The sequence below is a fragment of the Protopterus annectens genome, chromosome 12.part0 (assembly GCF_019279795.1).
Source record: "Protopterus annectens isolate FY-2018-M chromosome 12.part0, PAN1.0, whole genome shotgun sequence".
Lineage (NCBI taxonomy): Eukaryota > Metazoa > Chordata > Ceratodontiformes > Protopteridae > Protopterus > Protopterus annectens.
The window spans coordinates 855,120,609-855,140,231 of NC_056746.1; positions in this window are offsets into that span (position 1 = coordinate 855,120,609).

A 19,623-nucleotide genomic window follows, 5' to 3' on the forward strand; every position below is an offset into this window, starting at 1 on the left:
TTTTTATTATTTATTATTAAATATTTTTAAACCTTTCAACTGTGGCTGTTTTTTGTAGAGTTAATTTAAGCTATAGAGTACATTGCATGTATATAGTGATACTGTACCAAGTCACTCTAATAAGCCTTGACTGTTCAGTCACACTTAACATTCGGATAATAACATTGCACAGTAATAATCGGACACCCTTTCAGAAGGGCCTTTGAGTAGCTGATATTAGTAGGTAGTAGCAGCTGGTACTACCTTTTAGACTTTGCAGAAAAGGGGCACAGCTGGAGAACCTGTGCCAGCCATTCCCAGGAGTGTCTGTGTGGTTGTATATAACTCTTATCTCAAAGAGTGTGTGTGTCAGCTACTTGGGCAGGGACATGAAGCACTGGTTGGACAGAGAGGGGGTGCTAGAGGTTTTAGCTTGACTACTAGGCTGAGATCTGGACCCTATAGCTGTGCCAGTAGGGGGTCTTATTGGGGACCTGGAGAGAAAGGGAGAAACCAGCCGCAGACTTACTGTGATCTCTGTGTACTCTTAAGGGAAATTGTACTTTACTGTGTGTGTGCTCATTATCCTTTCCCTATAATGACGTCCCTTACTGGTGTTAGTGGTGAGGATTAAGGCTCCTTGATTGCTGGGCTAGTGCACGGGCGTCACAACTTGCAGCTTTACTTATGCATTTTCCACATTTCTTGCCTTCCCATCTGATCCTTCACCTTTCAGTCTTTTTTTTTTTTATTTTTGGCACATTCATTTGTTACCTATTTTTATCTACTTCAGGTTTGTTCTCCTTTCCCAATTGACATTGATACCTTCTGCTAAACTAAGTACAGAAGTCATCTTAGACTTATTCTCCTCATGTTTCAAAATTTTTACTACATTGGGTCTTCTGAGGTGAGCAGATGTGTATGCAGTCCCATGATTGCAGATCTATGCATGCAATCAATTTCAAGGAGGCCCATACCTCCTATAGAATGGGGAATATATAGTCTTGGTATACAGTGATTTTTATAAATCATTTGATGAACATGAAACATCATTCTTGTTTTCCTGTCCAACCATTTCAAAATCTTTTGGGGCCAGGCAATCATTCCAAAGCTGTAAGTTAGGACAGGTAGAGCAACTTGGTTTATAGCTTGAACTTTATTCCTAAATGTCAATGCTTTTTCAGTATCAATTTTAGTCTTCTAAAATATTCCTTACTAAGTTTTATTTGCATCTGTTCATGTTTTATTCTTGATCCTTCATCATTTCCCAAATATTTATATACTCCCTCTTACTCAAGTTATTTTATATCACACTCTTGTCCCAAACTAATGTTTTCTTGGTGCTGCAGCTTTCCTGCTTTAAAGGTTGCTTTTGCACATAAATCAAAACCAAATTACATTCTTATATCATCTGAAAAAGTTTTGACCATTTGCAATTGTGCTTTCTGTTCCTCATCTGATGAACTATATAGTTTTAACTCAACTACAAAAAGAAGATGAGAAGTCTTTATACTCTGTTGTTTTTTGGGTGCCTTATTGTAGCCATAACCTTATCTGTTAAGTAGACTGCTTAATGGGTTAAGGGCAAGACAAAAGAGCAGCAGTGACAAAGAGTCATCCTGGAATATCCCTTTTTGAGTTTTTATCCCTGGGGTAATAATTTGTCCTTTATTATGGCTTAATTGCAAAGTGGTCTGCCACTGTTTCATGGTCACTGCAATGTAATCGATCAGTGCAGGGTGTATCTTATGCATTTTTACGCACTCTTTTATCCGTGAATGTGGGATACTGTCAAATGCTTTTTTGTAGTCTATCCATGCCATGCTTTGATTCTTCCCCTTTTTACAGTTCTCCGTTATGACTATTTAACAATAAATAATCCTCTGTTCCATATAACGTCCCCCCCTGGATTCTGCAAGCCCTGCACTGCATGCAGGAATAGTACAGGAGCTCCAGCAGGCAATATGTCTGCCATGAGATCCAGGAATAACCTGTAGGGACGTGCACAAGCACTCCTGCACTAGTCTTGCACGGACCCAGCCCCTGTATGCAATGTACCCCATTTTCAGGAGAAATCCATACAAATGAGGTGAATTTGCCATCCAAGAAGCTGGAAACTGGCCATACAGGACTAGTGTAATCTGCAGAAATGTACTCCACAAGTAACAAGAGTACATTTCTGCAAATTACAAAACTGAGCCCTGACAGCTCCAAATAAAGGGTGGATATCATGTAGAAAGCACGCCAATGGCCAACTACAAGACCACTGGCATGGAAAACATTTGCAAAATTTAAAAAATCAACTTTTTTTTAGCCAATCTCAGCTGTTTAAGTGTAGGGCAGTGGCACTCAAACGGGATCGGGAGGAAAATAAGAAAGAAAAACATAAAATAAGCATTCTAACCAAAATCACTATTTTGCCATTATACTCAATGGCAGACAGAGGATAACATGACCAGTGAATAGTGGTTGCTAAAGGGAGAAACTGAGTGTGGGACATGCAACTATGCATCAGCAGGCAATCCTATGCAAATGAGGGGAATGATACTGAATCCCAGATTTCCCCTGCATGCTAGTCAGCACCCAACAGTGTAAGAGTAGGAATAGCTTGGTGCAAGACTAGGAGTTAGCTGACATCATAGGGGTGTGTGTCAGGAATACTGTAAGTGGATTGGAGCCCTGTGCGTCAGATTTGCCCTTAGCGTAGCAGAGCCAAGCAGGGGGGTGTGTCTGAGGCTGCCTAGCACTCTTTACATTGCCTAAGCGGGTGTGTGCGCTGCGCACCGGGTTTTAAAGGAAAAAAAAAGTAAACCAGGAAATAGTAGTTTTGTGCACATTTGAGCACTGCGTATGCACGGCACACCCCCAGGCTTAAACAGGAAGGCAATGGGAAGGGAAAATAGCAGCAGGAAGGTAATCTAGGAGAACTAGCATAGCTGTCAGGTGAAATGTATCAGAATCAGCCAATTACGCAGGCAGCAGACCAGCCCAGCCCAGAATACTACTATAAACTATGCAACCACCTTTCCCTCTGGTTTCTCCCATACTCTACACCACCGGTGTATACAAGTGGGGAACTTTTAACAAACAAAACAACAAAATGATAGGGGCTGCAATAGCTATCATACAACATGTGGAAGAGGCTGAGGGTGGTGAGGATATGAATGCTGTTGACCAACCCACAGTGAAGAGATGGAAAAGAGTGTACAGACCCAGGGTAAACTACCAGGAGCTACATGAGCTGGAGATAGTGGAGCACTATACGATGGACAGGGACCTCTTACAGCAAATTGTTGGGCTGTGGCAGCCATGCCTGACACACAGAACTAATAGAGGGGAACCCATCTCAGTGGATACAAAGGTATGTGTACGTCTAAGAATACTAGCTACAGGTACCTTCCAAAGGCCAACTGGGGATATGATAGGGATCTCACAGGCATCAGCATCCAGGGTACTCCAGCAGTTCCTGGATGCCATGTCAGCACATGCCGGTGAGCATGTATATTTCCCCAACACCCCTGAGGCGTTGGCCGGCAATATGCATCTGTTCCACCAAATAGCAGAAAATCCTGAGGTAGTGGGTACTATAGACTGCCCGCACATATGCATCAAAGCACCACCTGGTTAGTGGGCTAGGGTCTACATCAACCGCAAGGGCTTCCCCTCCATCAACTGCCAGGTTGTGTGCGATGCCCAAGGCATAATAATGAATGTGTGTGCTGGCTGCCCTGAAATCTATCACAATTCCCACATCTGGCATTTGACACAGCTGTATCAGAGATTTGCCAAAGGGGACATCCCTTACGGTCACCTAGTGGGAGATGCTGGTTAAGCACTGGAGCCGTGGCTGATGACACTCATCAGAAATGCACACACACCCGAACAAGAACTCCATAATGAGGCACACACACAGACCAGAATTATAATAGAGCTTGTGTTTGGGATGCTCAAGTCATGGTTTTTGTGCCTGGACACATCCGGTGGAGTCTTGCAATACTCATCAGCTACATGTACCCAGATTGTCATCGTATGTGCAATGCTACACAATATGATCCTGTGGAAACAGCTGCAGCAGGGACAGCACGGGGTATGTCTACACAGCCCCCCACCATTGCCAAGTTCTGCACAGGCACAGAGTGACTCAGAGGAGGAACAACCTGAGCCTGCCCCAGCAGGCAGAAGGAGGCATGCCCAGTATGCCCTAGCCTTGGCAAAGAGGCAACACATAGCACATACACTGACACAGGAGGGATCCAGGGAATGACACCTCTCTCTGACTCACAAATACAGTCAAAGGGATGCCAAACATCACACCACCTGTGCTCAACCATGTGTAGGGAGTGTACTATGTGCATGCGACATAGCCAACCCTTGAGCACCACCCTCAATACTGGCACACCCACAAGGTAAGTCACTCAAACTACCAATTGCCGAATGTAGTAGTATGCATTGTTACCTGTATCTATGGTATGGATGTGAGGATGCAAGGGAATTGGGTGGCTGAATGGTACGCCAGAAGATAGTAGACACCTATAGTGGCACCATGAGATTTGTAACAAATATTGGTGTCACTATAGTAGCCAGTACTACACAGGGTGACAAAACCCACTGCAGGAAATGTGCTGGACCACATGTGTGTCCATATGACTCACACATGCCAGTCAGGGAGGTTTACATACCCAACAACAGTCTCAGCCAGCAGTACAGGTGTAGGCAAACACAAACAAAGGCTGTGCTAAAGCCTCTGAATCATACCTATGGGTAACCTCCCCACCAGGCCTACACAGACAGACTACATCAGGTCAGGCGGTGGGATGTTAGTTCTGAATGGTAGGAAGTCAGAAACTAATAGGTAGGTCAATCAAACCTAAGACCTGTAGTACACTGATATGCCTCTAGTCAGCATGATAGGTTAGAATACAGAATGAAATGGAGTACCTGACATACCAGTACAGTCATAGCAAAAGTGTCAGGTGTGCCCCCCCAGCCTATGTAGAAATGTAGAAAGAGTCAGGTGTGCCCCCCCCAATCCTGTGTAGAGATGTAGAAACAGTCCGGTGTGCCCCCATCCTATGCAGAAATGTAGAAACAGTCAGATGTGCTCCCCTAATCCTGTGTGGAGATGTAGAAAGAGTCAGGTGTGCCCCCCATCCTATGTAAACATGTAGTAGTAGTCAGGTGTGCCCCCCCAATCCTGTGTAGAAAAGTAGAAACAGTCAGGTGTGCCCCCATCCTATGTAGAAATGTAGTAACAGGCAGGTGTGCCCCCCTCCCCCAATCCTGTGTAGAAATGTAGAAACAGTCAGGTGTGTTCCCTCCAACCCTTCTTAGAAATGTAGTAACAGTCAGGTGTGCCCCCCCAAACCTATTTAGAAATTTAGTAATGGTCTGGTGTACCCCCCTAATCTGATGTACACACTTCGTAACAGTCAGGTGTGGCCCCCCACAACCTTATGTAGAAATGTAGTAACATGTATGTGTAGGTATAATACCAGTGGAGCACAGATGCCCAGAGGTGGCCAAGGTAGCAGGACAGATTGTAGCATTTACACAATATGCAGGTATGTGTGTGTGTTAGGTTAGTCTGTGTTTCATATTGTGTGAGAGTGTTCGGTATGTATGCAAGGTGAGGTATGATCTGGTGGCCATTGCCCACTACTGTTGATGACAGGGCCAAGTCCTCACAACTGCAGTGCCAAAGACAATTCCCACCAGTATGACACATGCTAGCAGTAAGCCATTGTAAATCTATGGTGGTAATGTGTGTCATCATCTGAAAGATTGACATGGCATGGCTTTTGGGCTAGATATACAAGCAGTACACAGGGGAAAGTACCCCAGAGATACAGTATATATTGTGTAACTGTGAAATGGACACACCCTTGGAATTGTACATACAGGTATACATCACTTTATCTGGTCCTGTAGAAGGGGGTACCGGTGTTGTCTACCCGAACACTTGCAGATCACAAAGGAGGTAGGACCGATGTATTGGGAAACAGCTGATGTACCTGCACATGCCAGCATAACTGGAATACCCCGTGCATATCTGTGTGTCAGATGCAAGTAGTGTCCATAGCACACATGCACCCAGCTCACCCAAACACCACCCACAGGTACCTCTCTGGTCATATCCCTGCTGTGGGGAATGGGTACAATATGACCCAACCTGTATATGGCAATATCAAAAGAATGCAGCATGTAGTGCAGGTGTCCCATGCAGGTGTTTCCCTAGCCATAGGTAGCACCCTGTCAGCATCCACACCGCCTGATCAAGGCTGATAGAAGATATTGGCATGAACACCTAGCACACCTACCCTGTCACCCCAGGGGAATATACTGTATGGCGCTCTGAGACTGTAGGACTGACAGAATGCAACATCCTGCCACAGCTGACCCGCATCAACACCAAATGGCCTACAGGCCTCTGCCAAAGGCCTGTGTCTCACATGTACTGCCACTGCATGTTATGTCATGGACACCCAAATAACAACATACACTGTACTGCCAATGCATGTTATGTCATGGACACCCAAATAACAACATACACTCCACATAAGCCATATGCAAGGTCATGTGGACAAACCACAGTAACATGTCCACCATGTCCCACTACATGAACTGTGGACCAACACCAAAACAAAGCTGTGATGGGGTGATAACTTTAGGGAACGTATCAGAGAATGTATGCATAATGTATGGAAGAGGATAGAATAATACAGGGAAGGTGGGAGCATGAGCAGCATGGAATGTGCAAGGTCCGACACAAAGCTGTGTGCACACACTATCCCTAGCTGCAAATACATAAATGGGTGGCTACATACCTGCCCGTACACCACAATAGGGGTAATGTCCTGACTCATGGCCCCTACCTCTGGATAACCTGTGTGAATCTGTACAGCTGTGAGGTATTGCACAGCAAGATATAGCCATACTGTCATGTCGATGGATGTACAAGTATGGGATCCTCTCCCAGCACTGTACCAAGATGCTGAATCAGATACACAGACCCAGCAGCAAGTGTATGCAGCTCGACCTCCAGAATGGCATAACTTACCATAATTATGTAGGCATCTACCCACAATACCAGACACAGCTGCAGTCACACTTATCCCCCAAGACATCACTGTGAGCAAGAATGTCCATCTGACAGTACATGAGGACAGAAAACATCACAATGTATAACAGTACACATGTCTGAATATTTCTGCTAACAGCAGTACCATGTAGCTGAAGAAGCACAGACACAAACACCTACGTACACACTAGCCCCTGCACAGTTTGTCCCCATATTGCCAATTGGTCGATGGATACCCTGCAGAAACTGTTTGCTACCTGTAGGTGTACAACACAATGGTCTGCACTGGAGTACAAACTACCTGGAATGGATCCACACATTCAATGCAGAAGGGCATACTGGGCATGCTCACACACTTAAACAAATGAAGCCCATGTCTGCAAACAACAGTGGACCATACATATCTGGCAGTTGCAGATTTTAGTGCATGCACTCCTCAGTATGCACCAGGCATGCTTTGTACACACAGTGGATAGGAATACAGGCATATATCCAAGGACAACACACTATAATAAGCCAAAAGTAGACATGTATACATATGTGGAAGAGAGTGACTGTGACAAGGAGCCATCCATGATGAGGCTTGTCCCACCCAGCACACAGCCAAATGGCTACAACCACATGAGGTGTAAATGTCACTCACTATAGACATTAGCCACCAGTATCCATCAGCATTACAGACTATGAGGTGCACGTGCTAGCTGTGCAACATGACTGTACAAGGAAGTAATCATCTAGCAGCTGTATACATGTACCTGTGGAATATAACCCTACCTGTGTCCACATGTGGTGTGTCAACCTCTAGATGGATGGGTTATGTCCCATGCACACACACTGCCCTCCCCATAGCCCTCCTATGACAAGCCTGCTGAGGTCATCCACTTTAAAAGACACCTTTGGGACTAGAGTGTCCCAGTAATCTCTGTGGCACATCCTAAAACTGTGTAATGCTGTAGTGTGATGAACTAGTTAGGTAGGAGTTCTAATCCCAGACATGGCAACTGTGTATATATGTGTGTGTGTGTGTGTGTGTGTGTGTGTGTGTGTGTGTGTGTGTGTGTCTGTCTGAGTAGACAGCAATGCTTTTTAGGCTAGGCATACTTACTACAATTCAAATGCCCTACTTTGGCAAGGCTGCTGATGTCATTCACTGTGAAATACACCTTTGGGAAAGGTGTAACCCAGTAATCTCCATGGTGCGTCCTATAACTGCATACGGCTTTAGTGTGATAAACTAGTTAGTAGGAGTTCTTATCCCAAACATGGCAACTGTGTATGTGTGTATGTGTCTGTGTCTGTCTGTGTAGAGAGCAATGCTTTTTAGGCTAGTCACACACACTACAACTCAAATGTCCTACTTTGGCAAGGCTGCTGATGTCATTCACTGTGAAATACACCTTTGGGAAAGATGTAACCCAGTAATCTCCATGGTGCATCCCATAACTGCGTACTGCTGTAGTGTGCTAAAGTAGTTAGGTAGGAGTTCTAATCCTAGACATGGCAACTATGCATGTGTGTGTGTGTGTGTGTGTGTGTGTGTGTGTGTGTGTGTGTGTGTGTGTGTGTGTGTGTGTGTTTGTGTGTTTCCCTGTCTGTGTAGGGAGCAATGCATTTTAGGCTAATCACACTCACTACAATTCATATGTCCTACTTTGGCAAGGCTGCTGATGGTATTCACTGTGAAATACACCTTTGGGAACAATGTAGCCCAGTAATTTCCATGCCATGTCCTATAACTGCGTATTGCTGTAGAATGATAAACTAGTTAGGTAGGAGTTCTAATTCCAGACATGACAACTGTGTGTGTGTCTCTCTGTCTGTGTAGAGAGCAATGTCTTTTAGGCTACTCACACCCACTACAATTCAAGTGCCCTACTTTGGCAAGGCTGCTGATGTCATTCACTGTGAAATTCATCTTTGGGGAAGGAGTACTCCAGTAATCTCCATGGCGCATCCTATAAAAGCATAATGCTGTAGTGTGATATAGAACTCTGGAAGGGGATCTAGTCCCACACATGGCAAGTGTGGATGTTTGTGTGTGTGTTTCTATGTCTGTGTAGGGAGCAATGCTTTTTAGGCTAGTGACACACTACAATTCAAATGCCCTACTTTGGCAAGCCTGCTGATGTCATTCACTGTGAAATACACCTTTAGGGAAGGAGTACTCCAGTAATCTCCATGGCGCTTCCTATAACTGTGTAGTGCTGTAGTGTAATAAACCAGTTAGGTAGGAGTTCTAATCCCAGACATGGCAGATGTGTGTGTGTGTGTGTGCATGTGTCTGTGCTTGTCATTTGTATCCTGTGTGAAGGTGACTGTGAGTGTGTAACAACTGGACTCATTGTGGAGCGGGTTTTGCAAATTTCTTATATGGTGACCCTAGTATATTTCACAATGTCCACCTTACAGGGATAAGAGATGTGAAATAGCCGAGAGGCTGGGGTGCAAATCCAAACCCCTACATGTGACATCAAGGCCTGGTGAACAAAGTTAGCAACCCTTGTATTACCCAGAGAACATTCTCAACCCATGTCTCATAAACACAGACACTTGCCTAGGCAACAACCACTATGTTGGTAGTACTCTCCATATTACCCACTGATAGTAACCATGGTGTGATTGCAGTGGGCTGCAGAGGGCATGGCATCCTGTCCATCAGTCTAATAGGCACATACATGCAGACAGTGCACCTTCCCTATGTTCCACACTGGATACCTGCAACACCTGTGGTGCCATCAAATGTGACCCACAAAGGACATACCACGCCTTAAACACATGCCCTGTATGGACAGATGACACTTGAACCAGGGAATACCTGTATCATGCTATCAATGTAGACACAGGGTCAACCTGCTGTCCATTAGCAGTTCCCGCCAGATGAGGCCAGGTCTGGCACATCTGATGGTAACAATCTGTGTACACAACATGGGCCAGACACCCCAAGCACAGTTCCACATGTCACTGTGCATGCATGTGTGATGTGTGCACATCCCAGACACCATCCATGTCATGGACTAAGGAACACATACATGGCAAGCAATGCACAGCAATTGCCACACCCAATAGTTACCCAGGTGACTGGATGGTGACTACAATACCCACCTGTGTAGGCCAATACAGACACTACACCCCTGAGCCACACTGCAGACCATTGTCATATGGCCTGATGCCAAAGTATACCCATAACCTAGCCTTGTATATCCATCTGGCACAGTCGACCACTACACACCCGTGAAGCAATGCACCCATGCATGTCAGTACTGGCACCCTGTGCCTGTGTGTGTGGTGTATGATGCCTATGACCACATTCACACTCACTAGAACCCCCATTGGCATACTGAAGCATGCTGCCTGATGTTAGACACCTCCACATACCCTTTGCCTATATACCCTCCTGATAACCCCTGTGGTGCATGTGATACCTGCACACTACTGTATAGTGGCAATCTAACTAGTGAGGAGTTGTATGCCTGACCCTGCCAAGTGTGCCAGTGTGTGTGGGTCCCTGAGAGAGTGTGGCTGTGTTGAGTCTGACACCTGTTCATGCGGACAGGCACGTGTACTACATCTACCGTATAGCTACCAAATCACTGTTGCAGATGTCACTCACCATCACATATACATTTGGAGGGCTCTTCAATATGTAACATATGTGGTGCATCCAATAACTGCATAGACATGAGATAGCAATACATAGTCAGTCAGGGGTTTGATACCCTGTACTGGTAGGTGTGTGACACAAACATGTTTAAGTTTTACTCTCCCACCCCTCCCTGACTTATCTTTGCCTCTGTCTGCCTCTCTCACTCCCTCTCTGGTGCATGTTGAGACTTACACCTGCTTTGCTTAGGCAGCGGCATGTGTATTATAAGTGAGATGCCCATGATCAGCTGATGGCATCTGCACGAATTGCAGCTCTCCTCTAGCTGATTGCATGTGGAACAGCTGTGGTAGCATTCCCATAGTGAATTGCATGGAAACACACTCCAATATCTAGGAACATCATATTGGTGTTGGGCCTTTTCATTCACTGTGAGCAGGACCTAGATCAGTTTATTGGCAAACAGCATCACAGATGGATTGGGGATTTACCTCTAGCAACATACACTGTGGAAACAGGTCAACATACAGGAGGGGGATTTGCCTGACATGACTACAGAATGTAAGTGCTGCTATAATGCATTTGGAGTAATGTTGGTTTAACAGGGTGTGTGGATATGGCTGTTGTACATGTTTTAATACATGTCATTTCAGTGTTATGTTTATGAGGAAACCCCCATCTGTAGGGTCATCTGCAGACTGGGCAGTGTGTGGTGCCTTTTGTTTCCATTGTTACCCACAGAGCACCTATCTGTGAACTGCAGAAGCACAATGTGAGGATTGCAGTCAGTACATGGTGATAGCCATGAGAGTTACTGACTTCATATCCCTCATAGGACATACGTTGCAACAAACCCTGTTACAACAGTAAATGTATGAGGTTATCACAGCAACATGCCAATATTGGCCCAGTGTTTGTGCCTCCAGCCACAACTCTGTCAACCTTTGTACATATGTCATGCAGTAAGAGGTGTGTGTGTCCTGTATACCATAATATATTGACATCATATCTGATAACAAGCCAGTGAGCTATCAGACTGCTACACATGAAATGTATAGTAGGGAGTATATTTAAGGACATAACCTGGGCATTCTGTGGTTGTGTGTACAGTACTGAGGTCTGTGTACTTATGGTGGTTGTCGACAGTGTGTGTATTGTGAATATGTACCTTGGCCTGTGTACAGACTGTGGTAGACGTCATTGTTCTTGGTCCTGTTCTGTTATGTTGATCAGATAGTCCATATACTGTAATATTATGCTAGCTTACCATATGTGGCTGTAGCTGTGTTCACATTTGTTGTGGTTATGCACTTTCACACAGGTGTCTGTTACTCTGTGCTGTGACATGCCTGTAGAACCTGCTATATATGCAGGTACATGTGTATTCCCCCATAGGAAATGTAGGCCACTGTTGTGGCAGTCTGCCTGTAGCCTGCACAGTGCTTTTTTACATGCCTATCAGCTTAGTGTACTTACCCAGTGTGATGTTATGTCCAGATACTTGCCAGATGTACTGCTGCCAGGCCACCATAACAGTCATGTATGTCAGACAAAGCAGTGGGATGCTGTACAGATGTATGTCACTATCTAGCGGGTAGTATGTGGCCATGGCACCTCTGTACCGGTGGTTATTCTGTGTCAGGACAGACAGGGGTGTGTGAATGCATAACCTATGGGGTCAAATGTATACCAGTATTTACGTGCTATACCCATCTACCTGGCTGTTAACATCCACATTGTCAGGCTTGTTCCACATGTCTTGCAATAAGGGGTTCTATGTATACCATTGGAGTGACCAGAGTGTGTCAGACTGTCCACATTTATTGGCCATATCTCTGCTGTAGTCTACAGGATCATTACTGTGCTAGCACTGGTAATGTACTATGATGTCCTTAGGATGTCTGTCAGTAGCCAAAGGCGCACATGTTAAAATCAGATGTGACCTCCCACACACAACATGTCTGTGAAGACAACCCTATTACAGTAGCAATAGTCTAAATACCAGACATCCCCTTGCACTAAGAGGTTGGGACTATTGGGGATGAGGTAGGGCTCCACCCCATGTTCAGGACATATGGTGAACATATATGCATATATAATTATCCATATATCTGTATAGATATATACACATATACATATCGACATACATAGATGGATATGTATATGTACACACAAACACATATATATATATATATATATATATATATATATATATATATACATATAAACACTCAGATATATACATATACACAGCGATATATGTCTATACATATACAGATAGAGATACATATGCACATATATGTATGGATATCTATATATATATATATATATATATATATATATATATATATATATATATATATATATATATATATATATATATTGACAGTAATAGGTATATCAGAATAGGTATATATGCACATATAGTTATAGATATCTACATATATATCTACCTAAATAGGCATATCTGTACACATAATATATAGCTATGTATATATATATATATATATATATATATATATACACATGAAGAGATGTACACATGGCCATATATATGTTGCACTATACAGATGTGTATACAGACATATGTATGAGTATACATGTGTATGTACATGTAGACATATATCAACCTACTATATGTACATATCCATATTCCTGTCATCTGTAAACCTCAAGGTTCTGTATACCCTCCCAGATGTATCTCACCCTATGTATCTGCTATGTGTAAATTATGATAAAACAACATATGTGATGCAACAGTCATATTAATAACAAGTACTACACAATTGTGGAAGTAAAGGCAATTGTTCAATACTACTCAATATGTGTATTGACAGATATATTGGAAAAACAATAGCTGTCTTCACAGTAGTCATGGAGTAGTGGTTAAGTGTTGTGACTATAGTGTATAGGGCCCTGGGTTCAAGACCTGCAAGGACTGTTCATTTTGTTGCTGGGCAGAACAAGGGCTGCCAGATACAGAGTGGTTAAGGCAGTTTTGAGCAGCTTTAAGCGGGTTTGCACAGGTTTGTGCGAAGCTAAGCGGTGCTAAGCTATGGGTAAATGTATGGGCGATAACACATTATAGGCATCGCTTACCATTGTGCAAATCAGCTCAGCTGTTATATTGCAGCAATGTTGATACTTGCTAAGCATGGCTTAGCCCTGGTAATCAGTTCACACCACCCAGTCTGATAACATAGCAGGGCAATGACATCTGTAATAAGGGTAGTATGCAATGCCATGTAAAATACATGTGCCTATGTGCTGTCATTACAGTAGCAAGGGGGGTGTGTGTGTGTCATGTGTGGGACACAGACATATATGAGGCCTGTACAGCATTGTTATCCATGTGAATGTGTTACACACAGGGGTAGTAGCCCAGGTTTTGTGCTATCACACTGGCATGTAGTGTATTATAGCGGTACTACTGTTGATAGTGCTTACCCAGGCAAGAGTAGTGTGCTAAATGTAGTACTGAGAACAGGCACACCTGTAGGCATAGCTGGACTCTGAGGCCTCCCTGTTGTATTCCTGGTGTGTGAATTGTGTCACAGTATATACCCTAATGGGTAATGATCCGACATGCAGAATGTAACTGTAGATTACTGTCTGTACAGCACATTAATGAGGGCTTCTGACATGTAGTTATGGCATACATATTGGTGTCATACGTCTATCTGTCAACACATTCATCCTACTGCATAGCTACTTGCCAAGCTGATGACTGTCAGTCCCTGTACAAATGTGCAGATGGCAGGTGTCCAACTGGGATATGTACAGGCAACCTAAGCTTGATTGACACTGACATGTTGTCCAGCTGTGTAAGAACTGCACATATAGGAGATAACACCCTGCATGCACCAAATGCTACAGGTACCTCCACTACACTACCACAGTCAACAGAACATGCTCCATCACAGATACTAACCATGTGTTGTAATGCATGTTGCATACATGTCAACTTGATCACCTAAGTGGCCATGTGCAGGATGACCCAGAGGATTGACTGATGCATGTCACTCTCACCCTGAGTGTCACCATAGTGGTGTCTGTCGATAGATTGCCTGCTGCCACATGGCAGGTGGCAGGATACCACTGTACACACATCCCCTACACAACCCATCTCTCTGTGCACAATAGCTAGGTACACAGCTATGACCACCTGCAGCGATGCACCCCAGTATTGACACATGTATACATGTGCATTACTGAGGATAGCAGTGTCTGTGTGTTTGTACACCTGTAGTTGGTAATTCCATGAGGGCCTTCACAACCACTGCAACACCCATTGCCATAGTCAGTTGTGGCTGCTGCTGTATGGGACATTACATGTACCCTGTTATGCTCCTCTCCCTATCGGCTACACAAATATTGCAGTACCAGCACAACAGTGTTGTACAAATGGGTCGATAGGCATGGGATACCCATTGAGTTCTGGCAAGTGTGTGTATGTGTGCATGCCCGTATATCTGTAGGGTACAGCATTCCGAGACCACATACTCCTATTACAATACCCATTACCACACAGTAGTACAGATAATGTTGTTGCTGCCCATAGGTGCGGTATGACAATGCAACACCCTACTATGCCTGTGGCATGTGCATTAGATGCATACCTGAGTAATACTACTGTTGGGATATACAATGGATTGTATTGCAGTCATGATCAATGTGTGATGGTGGCTATGTCAGAGTGTTATCATGGGTTTCAGGGAGTACAATATCCACTGGGGGATGTGGGTGCTGTGTACACTGTCAGTACACCAAGGTACACCTGGTATATGCCCCATGTACCATGTTATGGTGACCACTGTCACCATCAACCATACAGGTAAGTGATACCACAATCCAGACCAGTTATGCATGTGCTCTGTACAGCCTACCTGTACACATTAGACATACATTCAAGTTAGCAGCAATAGGCCCAGGTCTCTTGGACATGTGTCTGCCTGTTATGTGTCTGTTAATGTGTATATGATGGTATGTCACATTATGTATTGTCCATATACAACCATTACATCCCTCATTAGCATACTGTACATGTCTGGGGATGTTCTGCATGTAACATGCAACCTGGAACACACCTCACCCTAAATGCTGTGTGGTGTGTGCAATGAAAGCTACACACTCCAGTAGCACTAGATACCTAGGTAGGGGTCTAGTTCCAGTGTTGCCAAGTAAGAGTGTGTGTGAATGTGGATGGGTCTACATCAGTTTTCAGATTATACATGTCCCAGCAGGTCACCTGTCCATGTGGCACATGCAATAACTGTTATACAAACCTGTGACATGTGTTCAACTGTACCCCAGATATGTCACAGCCATGGTGTCACCACAATGCCATACCCCTTGTGGAATATGACTGCAGACCATCCTCCGGCTGGCACATGTACACCTACAACACAAATGGATAACATTATGGAGACCACAATCAACCAGTGTTACTAACAGCTATAGTGCATGATTGCTGGATGGCTACACTACCTGACATGTATGCATTAAACTTTACTCCTGACAACATGTTACACTGCAGTACTTTGGTACACTGTAGTACATTCACCGTGTGCATCAGAACAATATTAGCCTGTCCCTGCATTGATGGTATGGATGACAGGGATGTGGCACAGGTATCATCATATGCACAGGGTGTGTTGTTGCTTTGCCAGAAGCCAAGGGTGGGCCATACATTTGACACCATGTGTGTGGGTGAGGGGTGTAATGAGTTGAACTGGGCATGGTGGTGTGGTGTGTGTAGGTATGGGGTTGCCCTAGGTGTGTTCGTATAGTGTGTGGGTATGCAGACACAGAGTTCTGCCATGTGGCTGCCCTGTACAGGTGTTTATGGACAGCTGCATACCATACCTGGCAGGTTGTGCAGTTCACTGCCTCTAGCCATGGACACATGGACTGTGCCTGCCAGGGGTTCCATGGGCATGTCTAGGTACAGGCCTCAATGTGCTACTCTCCCCTGATGATGACATATGTCCGCTGGAACCAGGTCTCTCCTGGGACTGGCCAGGACCATGTGCTCATGGCCTGCTGTGGTGTGGTGTGAACAGCACCCTCCCCCCCACAGTGCTGGGACTGGTACTGCCACTACGGGAGTGCCTTGGTGTCCTAGCACATCCACGTTGACCACCAGCTGTTGGTGTTGCTGACCTACATCCACGCAGACATCACTGCACTCCCACCACATGTTCAAGCACAGGCAAACCACATTCGATGAGGCCCATCATCTCACCAAACCATCTATCCATGAGCTCGGTATAAGCACAGATGGCACCAGACAGTTCATGGAAGTTGTTGCTTGCAGATGAGAGAGCAGCCCTCTGCAGCCTCAAGCCCTGTCTGGTGTAATGTTCCATATGTGCCTGCACTGCCATGACAGCCTGAAACATGTGCCTGGTGGTACCAGTTGTGGCATGTCTGCCAGGGGCATGATGACCAGCAGCCCTAGAATGAGCACTCTGGGACATCTGCCTATGTGTTGCCCTGCCAGACATCCAGCTATGACTGCTGTGCCCAGACACAGTAGGCATGGATACCACACTCTCCTGTGCACTGCCACCAACCTCCACTATGGCCACTGGTGATGGGGTATGTATAGGCACTGAAACTGTGTGTGGGGTTGTGGTGGCTAAAAGGGGGATGTCAAATGATGCCACTGTTTCGGCCCCTGACAGACTCACCTGTGCCTCAATGGTACTATCATCATCTTTGGTGTCTGTATCGACACCAACATCAGATTGCATGCAGGAGGGACCCTGATCCACCTTGCCACCTGTGGGGGAAAACAAGAAATGCACTTTAAGACCTGTACAGCATTGCATAACTGTACACACACACACACACACACACACACACACACACACACACACACACACACACACACACACGCACACACACCACCTTAATACCTACCTGTCTGTGACTTCGTGACTTTACAGACAGTCCCACGTTTATTCCCATGCATTCTCCATCCTGCAACACACTTGGTAGCATACACTCATTAATACCACTCATTAACGTATCATTCCCCTAAATGCCTAGACAAGTGATCACAACACAAGACCTGTTACTCCATTACCTCCCTGACCTGAGTGGAGTGGTTTTACATGGCCTCACTACTGTCATTCAGTGTGCACCCTGTGTATGTCTGGACATCGTGAGCATGGCCCCTATATGTGAGGGGCTACTATGTTCACTCCATAATTTCATGCACTGTAGTGTCATGTTTAAGTATTGCTCAGTACATGCCAGATATTCTGCTCAATCAACCTATCATGTGACAACTGTAATATATGGATACACTCCCTGTTGTTGTCTAGTAATTCCCCAATGCATCTGTAGTGCTGCATATGTGGGTTGTCAGTCACCTCTCTGCTGAATGCAATATTAAGGGTATACTTGGTGTCTACCTTCCCCTCCCAATGCATGTTCCATGCTACAGACCTTATTATACTATTATCTGTCCTGTGATTACATACATGACAAGTATTCCTGGTGTGTCATGTGTCAGTCCATGTCCATGTACTGCACGATCCCAAAGGGAAGTACTCCTGTATGAACAGCCCCACAATCACTCATGTGCATACATGAACACCCACACAAACACACACGCATGCACACACGCATCCTACATGCATCAACCTCCCTCCACTTCATCAGAGTGACAAAATAATCACCCATTCATACACACACACACACACACACACACACACACACACACACACACACACACACACACACACACACACACACGCACACACACCCATACAGGTGAGGTTGCACACAGATAGTACACACAGTCCTCCTATTACCCATCGGTCAACGTGCATAACATATGGTACACAACAGCATGCTGTACAACTATAGTCAATCCATGATAGCAACATTATACATGTATGTGATGCATGGGCTGTGTTAGTAGGTGATGCCCCTTCCCCTGGATACCACTGCACCCCTGTACACAGTATTGCTGTGCGCCTGTTCTGCACCCTGCCATGTACTGTGCACCAAACCTCACAAGTGTACAACCCATTGCTGAATGTGTAGTACTGTGTCAGTTATGTCAGCTCTAATGCTCACAGCCCCTATGTTTTTCAGCAACACATACTGGGATGATATGTGGACAGATGTCATTTGTGAATGCCTGATCTCTGGTTTACAGATCTGAACATCAGCGGACCATATATGACCAATCCAATACTATTACACTGACAACCATTGGACCATACAGTGGCTATGGGGTATGTACACACCCTTATTGATATGACGCACTATTCCTTGATCTGCCATGGGACCACATCACCACATATATTAACAGTACATGAGCCCGATATGTGACATATATACATACATTCACATGCAGTGTCTATGGAATGAGTTAGGTGTGAGGATGCTCACAGCGATGAATACACTCCGTGTGTGCATTTGTGTGAACACCCTTATCATGACGGTCTGTTGCACGTATTGTTATGTGTACTACAGCAGTCACTACTGCTGGCAGGGGTATACTAGCATGGGCCATCTGCATTTTCCAGTGTATGTCCAGTCTGCCCTACACATGTCCCCCAAATCTGCATGATTGCAAGGAATACTCATGTGCACATCCCTTGGTGTTCGCACACTGCTGTCACTATTGCTGTAGGGGTAGGGTTACATCTGCCACAGTTCCTGAACTTGACTGTGTGCAGATACAGCCATTCTAGGCATCCTTAGGATCCCTGCTGCAGTGCACTGGTGTGTCATGCTGACACCCCCTCCCCACCTTCAGCCTTTTTGCAGATGCTTGACAAGTAAGGCCTACACATGGGTGTCAGTTTGCATTGTCCCATACACTGAGCATTATGTGTTACAGCCTAGTCCCAGCTAATAATGTGGACCACAGTAATACGTTATGCCATAGTGTAAATCTGTAACAGTTGCCATTGTACTACTGGTATATACACTGTTGTTGCAC